This window comes from Marmota monax, unplaced genomic scaffold (assembly GCF_021218885.2).
Source record: "Marmota monax isolate L192 unplaced genomic scaffold, Marmota_monax_Labrador192_F-V1.1 WCK01_AAM20220418_F8-fsc00014, whole genome shotgun sequence".
NCBI classification, from domain to species: Eukaryota; Metazoa; Chordata; class Mammalia; order Rodentia; family Sciuridae; genus Marmota; species Marmota monax.
The window spans coordinates 28,735,422-28,751,237 of record NW_026695222.1 but is presented as its reverse complement, the minus strand read 5'-3'; the positions used below and the strand labels follow the sequence as shown (position 1 = coordinate 28,751,237).

At 45.5% G+C, this 15,816-nt stretch overlaps 1 long non-coding RNA gene across 1 annotated transcript in view; it reads left to right on the top strand.

The window, feature by feature from the left end:
• The window catches only part of LOC124085750 (uncharacterized), a 38,666-nt gene that overhangs the window by 11,027 nt on the left and 11,823 nt on the right, over positions 1-15,816 (top strand). Inside the window, exon 2 of the long non-coding RNA XR_009225810.1 lies at positions 7,415-7,486. This is a non-coding gene — a long non-coding RNA (uncharacterized LOC124085750). The remainder of the gene's footprint in view (positions 1-7,414; positions 7,487-15,816) is intronic.

The following is a 15,816-nucleotide window of genomic DNA, read 5'->3' as shown; positions in this document are numbered from 1 at the left end:
GGGTGTTTTTTATTATATTTTTTTATTTGTATTGATTGTCTTTAAAAAAAAATCAGTCTGAGAAAAACCATACCCAAATGTGTCCAAATCCAGTGTCAGCTGAGGGTGTAGCTGAGGGTAAAGTAGGAAATGTGTCTTGTGACCTTGTTCACAGTGAAGAACTTTGGTCCCACCGCAGTGGGATGCTATTTTCCTCATACTGACATTTTCCCCCTCTCCATGGAGTTCCTGGTGAGCTCACCCACTTGTTCTGTCACAACTCTGTTGGGAACAATGATTCCTGGACCATCATTGAACTCGGGGGTCTGTAACCAGGACCCCTGGAAGGAGCCCCACCACTGCTGAAGACCCCGGGCTTGTGTTTCGTGTCAGCACGGCCCTGAGCAGGGCTCTCAAACCTTCTGGGGGCTGCTGTTCCCAGCTCTCTTCCTTTCTTGGCCTGAACCAGCTGTCCTGAGCTGGTTTCTGGGTGAAATTTAGAAGTGGGGCCTCGGATTCCTATAACCTGCCTTCCTTAAACCTATGTGCCTTGAGCTTGTGTCCCTGGCAGCTGAAGTAGGACTGACAAACGAGGGAATGGCCCTCCAGCCTCTGCCAGGGGGTGTCCTGAGGAAAGCGATGTGGAAATATTTCATCTTTTGGTCCTGCTATCTTAAGCATATAGGTTTTCCTAGGAGCTGTCTAGAAGTCCTCCTGGCATATCATGTCAGCCTAGAACAGGCACAGGCAAGAGGATCCCCACTGACAGAACTGGTGAGGAGCAAGCAGTACATGTTCCCCAAGCACAGTGCCAACAGAGGGGGATTTAACTAGTCTACTGTGGTGGTCTCCCATTCTCCGGTTCTTCCCTCTTCCTCTCTGCATCTCCAAGTCCTGCATCAGGATGAACTGGGCCACCAACACCCAAAGAATTGGCTCATAGTGACTTAAGTGAAGATATGCCATTCTGCATAACCGCAAACGCAGAGGAAAGATGGTTCTGAGAATGGCTGATTTGGCAGTGAAACAACGTCATCTCTTCCTGGCTACCTCACAAAGTGTGTACTTAGCAGCCCTGCGATGGGCTGAGATCTACTCTGTGGGTTGCGTGATCCACGTGGAGGAGGAGTTGGGCTTTGCACCTTCACAGTCTAAAGTTGTTCAGCTGCAGAAACTGAGCAGCTTGCAGTTGGGAAGAACATCCTGACCGTTCCTGGGTTGGTCCTGAATGGTTAAAAATACCTTGCCAGGTGCAGAGGCTCACACCTGTGATCCTGACAACTTGGAAGGCTGAGATAGGAGGATTGCAAGTTTGAGGCCAGGCTCAGCAACTTGGTGAGACCCTGTCTTAAAATGAAAGAGAAAAAGGGCTGGGTATGTGACTCAAAGGTAAGGCATCCCTGGATTTAATTCCCAGTACCAAAAAAAAAAAAAAGAAAAAAAGAAAAAAAGAAAGAAAGAAACAAAAAAAACCTGTGGTGTGTTAATAGTTTCTAAACTCATAATTCATAATTGGGGTGAGGCTGCTATGGGATTTAGTTGCCAGTAAAGCATTAATATTAGGTTCAGGGTGCCCAATTAGAGTGGAACACAGAGAGCAGTGGGTGGTAGTCAGGGATACAAGATCACTCATGTTTTTGTGGGATTTTCTTTGATGAGCACTGTGTTCTGTGGAACCGAGGCAGATGACATGGCTTCCCCCTGTGGCTGTATTTATAGTGGGAAAGCAGGCATGAGGCCTAAATCTGGGTGTTTCTGGAGCCTCACAAGTCAGATTGGATGTAATGTAGCATAGAGGGTTGGTCAGGATGAGATTCCTTATGCCTATTCCCCATCCCATCTGAGTACTTGTGGGTGGGACCAACGTGCTGTTCCCTTTCGGGGCCAGGGTACCAGTTAGTGGGGCTTGGCTTCCCTCCCAAAGCTGAGTCACAAATGGGAGCTCAGAACCCTCCAGGGCTAAAGGTGTCTTTCTTTGCTCAGCCTCTCTGTTGCTACTTGCCAGCGTCCTCGGTTGGGACCTGACTGGTGCTTCTGTTAGGACTCTGTACTGCTGTGGAAGTCCAGGTTCAAGCCATTCCCTCTGCTTCTTTTTATCCGCCCACTCATGGAGCAGCGATTTGTGGTGACCCTGCTAAGCGATGGCACTGCTGACGATGCTGGGGAACACAGCAGCGAGCAAGGTGGGCCACGAGGCATATCTTGTTGAGATAAGTGGAAAGGCAAAATCATCTTAGGCCGTGCTTCAGACACGAAGGGGGTAACATAGGGTGTCCTTACAGAGCTTTGTGGGGCGGGGGGCACAGCCATACCTGACAAGGCTATTCTCTCTGAAGAAAGGATTTTTATCCTAAGACCCAAATAACGGGAAAGAGCCAGCAGTGGAATGATCCGGAGGAAGAATATTCTCTGGCAAGAAATCACAACTGCAAAAAAGCCCTCAGGTGAGGATGAGGTTGGTCTACCCAAGAAATGGCAATAGCCCCACAGAGTCCATGGTGTGGGGCCCTGTGGCGTGAGCAAGAGGGTGAGGAGCAGGAGGTTATGCCAGAGAGCCTCAGGAGCCGGTTACAGAGACCAAGCCATCGGCATCGTCGCCCCTGATCACCTGTTCCTGTCTCTTATGCAAATGTATCAGCAATTCCTCTTTGTCCTGACCTCCAAGTATATCCCCAATTCTACTGTCCACCGACTTCATCAATATCCATTGGAGCATGCAATGACACACCTACCTCCCACCTGGGCCATTGTGACCATGCCCAGCAAGTTTTGCTGGGTCTGTTCCTGCTCCCTCTAGCCTGTTCTGCATACAGCACCCAGAGCTTGGAACACAGCACCCTCCAAGAAATATCACAACCACATCCAAAATACGAGATAAATCACAATGGTGGTTATAAGTAGTCTTATACTCGGGTACAAATATTTTTAGGGTCTTCTCAGCAAATAACAGAAGCTAAATAGGAGACCTTGATGTGAGCACAGAACTAGAGGCAGAGCCCAGAGGCGCACAACTTTTCGGCTGTGAGGACCCTTCACCAGCTGGCTGTGAGTTGTCGAGGTGCCTTTGGGCGACCTGCTCCAAGGTTCTCCTCCACTTCCTGCAGGCAGCTCTTGCTTTGTGCAACTGGATGCCCACACAGACAGGAAGTGCTCCCTCACTTTGCTGGCTCTGTGGTGACTGACGTCTGCTCCTTTTGCCATACATCTGAGCCCTTGAGAGCCGTTTAAGAAAATACCTTATTCTGGGGAATTATAAACAACAGAGATTCATTGCTCATAGTTGGAGGCCTGGGAAGTCCTGGACTAAGACAACAACAGATTTGGTGGCTGAGGAGGGCTGCTGGCCTGCTTCAAAGAGGCACGTTCCTGCAGTGTCCTCACGCGGTGGCTCTCTGAAGCCTCTTCTATAAGGTCACAGATCCTGTTCATAAGAATGAAGGCCTGTGGCTTCATTGCTTCCCAGAGACCCCACCTCGTAACACTGTCATACCAGCTGTCAGGTGACAGCCCACCGATTCCAGGGCACCAACATTCAGAACATTGCAGCCCAGGATCCTGCAAAGTGAGGGAGTGGTGGGCTTTTATCTACACAGCACCATCCAAAATGAGGCCTGCTATAGCACTAAATCGAGCCTTCCCCTTTTTGCTTTGAACTTGAACTTCGCTGGTGTCTACTACTCTGACGTTTGTCTTCAGATGCTCTTTGGAGGGCACAAATCACAGTGGCTGTGAGCTCATATTCTGGGGTCACAGAGAATATTGCGTTCAAAGGCCAAGCATATCCCTCCTTAGCTTTGTGACCTTCAGCACATTCCTAACCTCCCTAAACTTGTATTTCCTTATCTGAAGAAGGGAGATAACCCTACCTCACAGCTCATGATGGATGTGAAGTTGAAAGAGATAATGAACTTAGTCATAAGAGATGGCATACAAAGTCTCACTATGTGTTAGAAACCACTCCCTTTACTACTCTTGATTTTATTATTAATATAGAGCTCAGCCCTTCACTGAAGTGTTTCATCAAGTTCAGCGCCATTCTTACACTTCTACAAAGTCCAACAGAAAATCAGGTTGACTTCAGGAACAGTGTGAACTTGGTGTTTTTGGTGAGCCTTGGTAACGCTCACGAAGGACGCCAGCTGCTCAGGCCTGTCATGGTTTGGTAAAATTTGGCAGGGTCAGCAGTCACCTCTACATGAGTCAAAGGTTGAGCTGCTGGCTCAAGAGGAGCATCTAAGTTCAACTCCAATGCAAAATCAAGTCGAATCCAAAGTCAAAGAATGAGTGAGGGTTCAGGTATTCATATCAACAGGTGTTAAGATATTATTTGGAACATGGTGGAGGGTAAGAAAGGAGATTTCGGATCCATTTCAGAATTCTACTTCTTATAAGTCACCTAGGCAATGACTAATAAACTTTAAAGATTGATTCATTAAAGATTTCTGAGTGGCTACTAGGTATCAAATAGGAGGCTCAGTTATGGTAAAATAGCTGTGAACAAGAACTGAGCCCCTGCTTCCATGATGTAAAAAAATTATGCCAACAGCCAGACTGAGCATGTAGCCCTCATGGCCCATCTTGGTGCTTTAACTTGCTATTAGTTTTCAGAAATTGCTAGAAATCTGAAGGATTTCCATCTCTGTATTCAAATGCATTGCATTACTAGTAGGCAAGTACCTACACCTCATTAATCAGAAATTTCTAGTTATGGAATGATAAATAAAAATGCATTACTTATTGAGACAAATGTGTTTCCCCAAGCCTTCATCTAGAACTGAATTACCCACACATGGTTTGAGCAGTAATAACCCCGGTCACAGTCATTTTTCTCAATTGACTTTCTGAGTGCTAACACAAGATCCATGGAAACTGTTTGTATTTCAAGATAAACACTTATTAAGGAATGATCCCCAAAGCCATTTGAACACTGGTATGGAAATTGATACATTCCCCAAGCTTTGCTTCGAAGACAGATGAAATTCCTTCTGAAGTGGGTAAGTCGGTGGCTCTTTGCCCATCACATCTTGTATTGTAATACAAGTAACTCAGGTGTTCCTGTGGTTCACAATTTGGTCAGCCTCATCGGGCCCAGAAAACAAATTCCGTTGCTAATCCCCAGCACAGATTTTAATCTCCAACATTAATATCTCATTCCCAAATATCTCCACGGCGATGACTACCAGTGTAGGTAGGTCTCCAGGGAGACAATATATGTTTGGGGGATGGATTCTTGCTCCTTTTAAGATTCCCAGGTCAGTGGGTAGAATCTATACACAACACTTGAAATGTTGTAATATACTTCAATGGTATCTCAACAGAGAAAAATCCTAGTCACAGAGAGATCTAGAACATCGTTCTCAGCCAGAGGTGATATCACCCATACTCCAGGAGACATTCGGCAAAGTCTGGTGACATCTTTGGTTGTGACAGCTGAGAGAGGGTACCATTGACATCTAGTGGATAGAGGCCAGGGAGGCTACTAAATTGTACCATGCACAGGAAAGCTCCCCTCAGCAAAGAATTATCTGGCCCTAAATATCATTGGTACTAAGTTTGAGAAACCTTGATGTACAGGAAGTGCTTTGTGAAGACCAGTCTCTAACTTGAATAATTTTGTTTTAAAAGTTCCTATGAAACCAACTAATATACCATTTTCAAGACATTGGGCTCTATAATCAAAATCCTAGATCCATGTCTGAGCTCCTTTTTAACCAACAGATGACTTTTATTCTAGTTTCTTAACTTACCCACATCTATTTTTTTAATTGTAATCCTGGGGTTGGTAACAGTATCAACTTAGAGTGCTTCCTGAGTTCTTAGGGAATGGCTATTGCTCCTGAGAGTATTGTCAGCTTCTCCATGGGGAGAGTGAGCCATGGTAGAGGTCTTCAAGGGTTCTCAGCAGGTGTTCCAGCCCTGACTTGTCCCCTCCTGCACTGAGCAGGGTAGACCTGTGTGATAAACCGGATATTGTGGAAGTGACAATGTGGCTTTAAAGCTGTGTCCTAAGAGAAAATGTGACTTCTGTCTTGCTCTTGCTTGGCTTACCTGCTCCCCAGTCTGTGATTGTATGCAAGCAGCCCATGGACAGGTCCATGTGGCATGGAGCCTGGGCTCCCCACCAAGGCCAGCAACGTGCCTGCCACCAAGTAAGCCATCTTGGAAGGACATGATCCAGCCTCAGGCTTTCAGGTGGTTGTAGCTCTAACCAACACCTGGGTGGCAACCCATAGGAGACTCCTACCAGATCCCCTCAGCCTGGTCACACTGAAATTCCTGGCCCCCAGAAGTTAGGTAAGGCAATCTCTTCTAAGTCATTCTGTTTTTAAATTTCTTGTGCAACAACAGTAGCTATATAAGTACTTCCATTGTTTCTACCCCAACTGGCATCATTTTGTCTCCTAATCTCCCAAGCAGGCAAAGAAGAATGGGGAGCCAGGCACAGTGGCAAACACCTGTAATCCCAGTGGCTTGGGAGGCTGAGGTAGGAGGATCGTGGATTCAAAGCCAGCCTCAGCAACAGCGAGGCACTAAGCAACTCTGTGAGACCCTTTTTCTAAATAAAATACACAATAGGGCTGGGGATGTGGCTCAGTGGTCAAGTGCCCCTGAGGTCAATCCCTGGCACCCCTCCCTCCAAAAAAGAATGATGAAGACCATCCTGTTTTATCTGGGAAGAATCGAGGACCTGGAGAAAAGGCCTCCTGCTCTGACAATGGTTCGGAGCCTTTTGACCCAGGACAGACTGAGAGCATCCACCCAGGAAGACTTGGATCTGAAGCCCAGCTCTAGCAATTTCTAGCCAAGTAACATCTCCAAGCATTGGTTTATTAAGTCTGGGAATAACAACAGCCCCTGTCTGATAAGGTTGCTCCAGGAATTATAAGAAATAACCATGGATGGTGCTCGGCACAGGGAGTGGCTGGGGGTGGGTGATCTACAAACGTTTACTGAGTAAATACATGTTATTGTTATAGGAGTGAGGTTTTCTTCAAATCAAATAATTCACTGTTGTTGTTAACACTTATTATTAATTGTGCAACAAGGTTAATTTGACGGTGGCATTTCTGCACATGCATAGATCACGCCTTGTCTGGCCCACCACCCTCCTCAGTCTTCCTGTCTCCCCCACTTCCCTCCCGGTCACTAATAGTCCCTCTTCTATTTCAGGTCTTCTCCTTCTCCTCCTTCCCCGATCCCTCCTCCTCTTCCTTTGTGTGTCTGGCTTATTACACTTCTTAACAAGATGTCTTCCTGGTCCATCTATTTTTCTGAAAATGACAGGGTTTCCATCTTCTTTATGAATGAATAATACTCCATTTTATGTACATGTACATATATGCATATGTATATCCATATATGTATTTATAAAAATTTCCTTTATCCACTCATCAAATAATTCTATTTTTCTAATCCACATCTTTGCCATTCAAAGGTTTGGAAATGAACCTCAAAACCTGTGACTAATGATCTTCACGCATTTTGCTGAAGTTGGAATTGGAATCGGGTAAGTTACCAGGTGGGCTTGGGTGAAAGTCACTGAGCTCCCAGCTTCCTTCTCCAGGGCTCTTCTGCAGCTTTTGTGGCTTCCCAGAGCTGGGGCATGGGAAGGTGAGTGAAGCACTCATTCTGGGTGAAAAATTGAAGGGGTGCCCGACCATGCAAAATCAAGATGAGTAGGCAATATGTAAGAAATCTAAATCGGCAAATTGCAGACCACAGACAGGGCACTTGTCTACTCATGGAAGTAAATTCAGTAGCTCTTCAAACATTTTAAAAGGATTGCTTAAAAAGTTTTATGTTGTCATTATTCACAGGGGCAATTAGTGCACGGCAGTGACATTCACAAGTGTGAGCTGTTGTTGTGAGGTTAGTGGTATTGGTGCCTCAAGAAGGGCTGGCATGAATCTGGAAGCTGTGGTAACTTGCTAGGGACAGTATGGTGTGAACAGCTGTGGCTGAGAGTGCAGGAGGGTGGCTCACACACCCCTTCTCATCCCAAGGCTCCTGCTCCTGCCTCACTGGCCCAATTTGCACCCCAAGTTTTGGAACTAAAAATATGTCCTTGATATTAATGATCTTTGGAAAACAAGATTTCAACTCCTATTTTCAAGTTCAAGGCTATGAATATGGCTGGGCACAAATGCCGCAGTCTGGCTGGGCACACAATCACAAGCCACCACACAGCTTGTAGATTCAAACAGCAACTCTTTATTCCCGAACTCACACCAGCCGTCTACAATCACGTTCTGGGGAAATCCACGTTCTTTGCCCAAATCCCCTCCACTGGGCTTCTATCTCCCAAAATATACTGTCTGAATCCCGTGAGAACTCAAGGGGAACTCAGGCAGCAGGATACGCCCTATTCCCAGCAGGAATAATCTTAAACCTTAAACCTGGAACCTAAACTGGGAACGCCCTAAACACGATTATCTTAAAACCGGGAACACCCTAATCTGCCTTGGTCCTTGAGCAAGGTCACGTACATTCAATGTCACTGCAACATGTCAGCAACATGGGGTACGCTGGCAAGGAAATTGTCATACCTACTTGGCTAATGGCTCCCAGCATCTCCCCCCTTCTGATTAATTAAACAACAAGCAATGTGGCTTAAGGACCGTGCCTGGTAGGTTGTCCAATTCAACATATGGTTCTTACCCGTCATCGGAAAACTGACCTTTAGGCGTCAGCCTCCTGTCTTAGGTTGATACCACTGCAATTGAATCATACCCGTCACTGACTACCTGTCCAGCATACAGCCATACTTGTGGATAGGTCTATGCATCAGTGGGGGGGGTGAGGTTCTTTGCCTCACCTCTGTTGGCCCCCAAATTTGGCCTTGGTGCCAGTGGGGGAGTGAGGTTAATGTGAGAAAAGAAATAATAGACATGAAAGCATCAATGAATGAAATGAAAATTGAAAATCAAAGATTTGTTCTTTGAAAAAGCTAAAGACATGGATTTTTGCTCAGATACACAGAGCACAAAAATAACACCAGAAATAAAAAAACTTATAATTACAGTAGATATTTTAACAATCATAAGAGAATGCACTGAGCAACCATGTAACAACAAAAATCTAACAATCTGAAACTATTTTCTAAGAAAAAAAAAAGCAAAAAGAAAATCTGAATAAAGATCAAATACTTGTACCCTGAGCCAGGGCTGGCTCCAGGTGTGTGGGTCCTCACCTGGGGGTCACCTGATCTCATGCTTAGGAAGGTCCTCTACTGGTTTCATACTTTGCTGCCACTGTATTGAAATAATAATTCTTCTTCTCCTTCTTCTTCTTCTTCTTCTTCTTCTTCTTCTTCTTCTTCTTCTTCTTCTTCTTCTTCTACTTCTTCTTCTTCTTCTCCTCCTCCTCCTCCTCCTCCTCCTCCTCCTCCTCCTCCTCCTCCTCCTCCTTCTAATAAGGAGCCCCACATTTTTATTTTGCACTGGGCCCTGGAAATTACAGCCTATTCTTGTCCATGCCTGTACAGTTTTACAGGTGAATTTTACAATTACCTTTTAAAAGACAGATAATACAAAACTTTTCCAAAAACAGGGCAAGAAAGGCAAGTTCACTTTAGAAGATCAGCATAACGTTGCCAACTTCCAAGTTTTCTTAATCGAAATCACCTGGAAATTTGCAGGTGAAATGTGATTTCATCAGATCTGCCAGACTGGGAATAACAACCAGAGTCATTCATTACCTAAGGAGTTGGATATTGACCATGCCACAGAATTGTCCTCTCTGCAAGTGAGGTTGTTTTCTAGTTCTTTTTTCTGCTTCTAACAAGGAACATGCTAGACAAGCTTTTCCCAAGTTCATTCTGGGTTAGTTGATGAGTTAACTATCTTAAGCTCTTCCGGCACTTTTAGACTTTTAAAGTCTTAATAGGAATTTTTTTTTCCAGTTCACTTACTAGTGAACCTTGGAAGGATTTGGCAAATTGACTTTATGCTTATCCAAAGTAGAACTCAGCATGATTTTCCGGAAGCTCTGTGGGGGGAAAATTGTAATTAGTGTCAGGAATCTCATTAAGAGCACCATTTCATTCTGCATTTCTGGAGTTCTGATCTAGCCACCACTGTTCCTTTAGAAGGCAGCCATGAGCTGATCTGTGGCCTTCATGTTTGTGATTTCAGTCATTGGTTGGAATTAGTAATCTGCTTCTGTGATTTAATGAAAACGAAAGACTACCTCATTGATGTCGCAGAAAACATCAATGCCTCTCTTTCTATTCACTTTCAAGTTTTCTTCCTCACTCTCATTTTTCCATTTTCAATGAGAAGTGAGATGACACATACATGGGGTTTTCTTAGAGTCAAAGTATCACTAGAATTAAAAAATATTAAAGGTATTTGAGCCAGGCAGGCATGCACATCTATAATCCCAGCTATTCACTTGGAAGGCTAAGGCTAGAGGATCACAAGTTTGAGGTCACCCTGGGGAACTAGTGAGACCCTGTCTCAAAATAATTAAATTAAATTGGGCTGAGGACGTGGTTCAGAGATAAGGCAATTGCCTAGCATGTTGGAGGCCCTGAGTTCCATCTCTAGTACTGCCCACCCCTGAATCAACAAAAGGCATTCAAGAACAATGATCTTAGACAATTTGCTCCAAGTTGGTACTAAAAATAATACATAAATCCTAGCATGAGAGCTGGGATGAGCTTGTGCCTGTAGTGAATGGCATTATAGAAAACAGGATTTCTACAAGGGAACAAGAGACAGCTCTCCTAATCTGAGAACAAAATTCCTGTAGTATTTAACCAACTCATGAATTCTGTCAAAAATTAAGTATTTGGTAGATACTTGTTGGATAAATTAATGCACATTACTGATTCTGATTCAGGACCCATGGTTTTCTTACATTTGGATTTTCCTTTAGATAAGAGGCAGTGCTCTGTTCTTTGCTGTCTGGGCCTCCCTGCGGGACCCCTGGCTTCATCCAGGCCAGAGGGATGTTACAAAGGGACAATTTGTTTGTGAGCCTTCAAGACTGGTTTGCACACATATCGTGTATGACATTTATTCACTCTTAACTAAAAGCTAAAAAAAGAAATCAAAAATCAATGTAATACATTTACTATGATGCCAAGCACACAGATAACTCTTGATAAATGTGATTCTTATGACATACCTGTAAGTTTGATATCGAGAATACATTATGGATAGGGTGAACAAACTGAAGAGTCTTCTAGGACTCGTGGCAGATGCTGACAGTTAATCGTGATCCTCTATCCTGATATCTCTGGACCCACCTCGAACACTTCTCGGTGGTTTCAGGCAGCTGTCACCAACAACTGGTGTCAGCACAAACCGGAGGTCAGCTGTAGCCTTCCTTAGCTCTGACCCAGCGTGGAGAGATCCAGCCATATAACTGAAGAAGCGGCAACAATAAATGAACTGAAAAGGGACATTGATGTGTTAAAAAGAAAACAAATGCAAATGAAAAAGCAAAGCCTTTATTTTTCAAGTCTGTGTGGTGGGCTCTCTGGCCTTCATGCTAATTCTGGCTTCCTGGCCTCTTTTCTTCCACTGTCTGCCGACACCCACCACCCCCTCCCGTTCCCTCTGCCTCAACTTTCTGTTCCACATATACAAAAAATATCACCCACTTTTTTCCCATTAAAACAGAACAAATTTGGAAGGCAACGTTTCAGCTGGACAAATCTTCTGTTAATTCAAAAGCCTTGTACTGGGAGTGGATGCCCCTTGAGAGACCCCAGGGCACGTCATCCTGACGATTAAGGTTCTCAGGGATGATAAAGGGGGTTCAGCAGGACAGAACAATCGCAGAGCACAATAAGTGCTTTCACCATTGGGGTCAAGGTCCAGCCTAGGAGATAAGAAAACATTCAGCAAATCAGGCTGAATCATAATGCAGCCAGAGCTGTTCATCAGCCTCACCCCAAATGCTTGTGAGAGCCAGACTGACTGACCCATATTGGTTCTTGGCCTCCAAGAAGGGAAGTGAGTAAAGGATGCAGACAGACCCAGGTTTCAGAACAAGTTTTCTGCTTATGTGTTTCTCTGATCAGGATATTTAACTTCTCTAAGTTTGATACAAAATAAGATTCCCAGCTTCTGTATGAGGAGTGGTTGAGATGAGGGACAGGAAAAGAATACAGAACTGGCTCAACAGAAGTGGGTTTTCCTGCCCAGGTATTCATGCATGAAGGTTTACCAGTGGGACTCAGAGCCTCTAAAGACTAAAGGAAAAATCAAGTAGACTTCTGAGCTGTGCAAAATAAAGGTTGGAAATGAGGCAGGCAGGTGACATGGAGTCAGGATGCACAGAGTGCTGGGACAGGAACACGTGCCCAGCTAGCAACACCTGCTCAGCATGCTCCAGCAGATGGCCTGTGGGCTTGTGAGCCACACAAACCAGACCTGATTTTCGATGGGAACCAGAAATCTTAAAAAGGTGCGTCTCCTCTCAGGACTGTCCAATCTTGGCGCATGATAAAATAAACAAACAAGCTGATACTTCTTGTGGACTCAGAATGGGCCTGGCAGTTTCTAAGAGTTTATCAAATTGTTTCGATTTATTTTCTCAGCTATGCCATAAAGTGCACTGTGATCATTATCCCTGCTTTGTAAATATAGCACAGAGAGGTCACCATCATTTGCCCAGTGCTACACAGCAGAGGAACTGGGATTTAAATAAATCCATCTGCTTCCAGCAATTCTCAACCACCTCATTAAACCACCACTCGATTTGTTTTAATGATTTATTTTGACATTTTCTCAGAAAGATTGCAAGATACAATACAAAGAATCCCCATAATCCATTCACCCCGATTCCCCAAGTGTTCACTTTTTGACAATATTTGCTTTGTTCCTCTCTCTTTCTCTCTACATACATACATACACACACACACACACACACACACATACACACACACACCACTGCCCAGCTCTGAATGCTGAAAGTATCCAAAAGCAATGACATCCCAGTGACAGTGAGCACACCCAGGCCTAAAATCCTGGTTTCTAAATTCCACTCTTCCCTGAAACAACTAGGATTTCTTGGAAAACAGGTGGTTCCTGGACTGGGTGGGTGCGGCACAAGATCAGCTTGGATTGTCTTCTTGTTCTAGAAAGTCAGGAAGTGCTCAGCAATGATGGCAACATGTCAAGGAAACGCAGAAGCCTATTTGAAGAGGTTCCTGAGCATCAAAATGAATCCTAGTGAAACACTATCACCCATTCAAAGAGATGCATCCAATAAGCCCGGGTCGATGCAGACAAATTAAGGAGAAGAAGAGATTTTTCTTGACAGAATGTCAACAGCTGGAAGTGGAAGGGTTTCATGGAATTCAGAGAAAAAAAAATCCCTATTTGGCAGCCATGTTTGAGACATAGAACATGTCCCCAGGTCACCTGTGGGTCGGTGGTTTCCAGTGTTTAGCACACAGGCTAACGTGGGAGGCTACGGAGTTGGTGGGGAAAGTTTCTTTTAACTTCTCCGGTGATTCTCAATTATTCCCATAAAAACTCTAAATAGAAAGCAAAGCTTCAGTGCCCCTCTGGTCAGAACCCGAGGGTGGATCATGTCCAGATGTTGATCTGTTTTCCCTATGTGGGCCCAGAATACCCGCCCTGATGGGTACTCCCTCCCACAAAGGGTGCTCTGTCCCACAAAGGGGTCTGCTCACTTTTGTGCCTTTGCTGCCCTCCCTGCTCTGTGTCAAGCACTGAGAAAGGTAAAGTTCAAAAGTTCTAAACCTCATGAGAATACTTATTCATGAGATATGTTAGCCTCCGTTTAGTAGCTGAGGCTCAGAGAGGTTAAGTGAAGTCCTCATGTCACACAACTAGGAAAAGAGTCTTCTATTATGGAAACCCAGGTAGGTGGACTTTAAATCCATGTTCTCCCTGCTGTACCAGCATGCAGGTAACAGAGAGTGGAACTCTGGTGAGTTTCATTTGAGTAAAGGAACATTGGGGATTTAGGTTTGAAAGTTGACCAAGCAGTGGAAAACTTCCTTAGACTTAGGATAGCCTTCACAGACTGACATTACCTGGACAGGGCATTGTCCCAGCAGCAGGAGGAAGGTTCTGCTCCTTTACTGGACGAGGGGGTGAAGTAGCTGGTTTAGGTCTCGGGCTATGTTGCAGAAAAATGCTCATCCTTAAATCCTGGAACCGCACACAGGGCAGCAAGATGCTCATGCTTAGGGACATGCATGAGAAATGAGGCAGGACAGGCCACACCTCCCGTCTGTCTGCTCTCACTGGGCTGTGGCTGTGGGAATCACCTGTGCAGGTCACCCCATGGTGGGCCCTCCACTTCAAGGGCAAGTGGTGGGATGTGCGTGGGTCACCTGTGCAGAGAGCTCATCGCACTCCGTCACCTGCTTAGGTGTAGCTTCCCCACAAAGAGTTCTCTGCACCCAGGAAGCAGTGACAGTCTGTAGAGTCTAGTCACAAACATCTAGGAAGTCCCTGGAGCTCTCAAGTTTCTCCTTCCCGCCTCCCTTCTTTTTCTTCTATTTTTTTCCCTAGTCTCTCAAAAAATTATTTGGGCATCACAAAGCTGAGTGGACTGTGATCTCAACCAGGGACTTTGGTTCAAGCTAGTTGAGGCTTCCTGGTGGCGGAATGGGGCTGGAGAAGATGTGACGAGCAGCCGTGTGCAGGTGTCAATGGTAGTAGCTCTGAATTACCCTGCGACAAGCATTAAGTTGTACACTGATCTGTCAGAACTCGGAGGACATTTACCTCTGGCACGAGTCCTGGGTCAGCCACATAGCAACAGGTGTATGACCTTTGGAAATTCATACAGCTCTCTCTGTCATCAGAAAGGGCTGTTATAGACATTGCGGGGGGGGGGACAAGGTTGACAGTGGATATCTATCATGGGCCAAACACCACGCATCACAGATACAATGGCAAACCAAAATAAGCCTGTGCCTTCTTTCACTGCACTTTATATTATAGTGTGTGTATGGGGGGTGGGGAGTGGGGATGGCAAGTGTCAATCAAATAATCACACAAATGCATATAAGCTTGTTGTGTGGCATGTTGTGAAGGACAAGTTCATGGTGTGTCTTTGATAGGGCCCAGATCCTCTCCACCTTTGCTGGGATTCTGGTTCCTCTATGCACTCTCTGATGATCCTCAACAGGTTACTGACCTTCTCTGAGCCTGTTTCTCAGGTGCGACATGAGAAGCATTGTCCTAAACACTGTGCAGAGTGATGTCGTCTTAAGCAGTAGGTGCTCAGCAGTGCTGGGGCAGGCAGAGCTGATGATATTATTAACATGATCACAACCCTGTTGGTATCAGGGTCTACTCTTGGAGAGCTGCACAGGGAATTGGGGGCAGCAGGCACCTTCTCTGCTGCACCTGGACCCTTTCAGCCCTTTTGCCCACTGTGTGCCCTTCCCTGGCTTCTGCAAACTCTGTTCTTGGTGCTGCTCTTCAAAGACTACTTTGGCTTTAGTGCTTTCTTTCTGGATGCACAAAGAGCCAGACATACCTGGAGTTAAAGCTCCACCATTGCAGAATTGTGAAAGGCCCGCTCCCTGGTCCTGAGAGCAGATCATGCTGCTACGTACCCTCCAGAACTCCCTGCAGCTCCAGCCAAGGCTGGAACACCTGAAGTCCCGCCCTTGTTGGCTCCCTCCCTTCCCCTTCCTGCTGGCCCCACTGCCTCAAGGTGTGCCCAGGAATCACTGCCCAGGGAATGCTGCTCTACGGTCAGCTCCTGTGGGATGTAGGTCATTGAGGAAAACTTCCTGGGGGAAGCTCAGCTCCACAGGGTGCATGGAAATGGGGCAGGAAGGGAGAGTGTGCCAGGAGGAAGACGGCAGTGAGAGCACTCGTGGGAGGAAAGCTT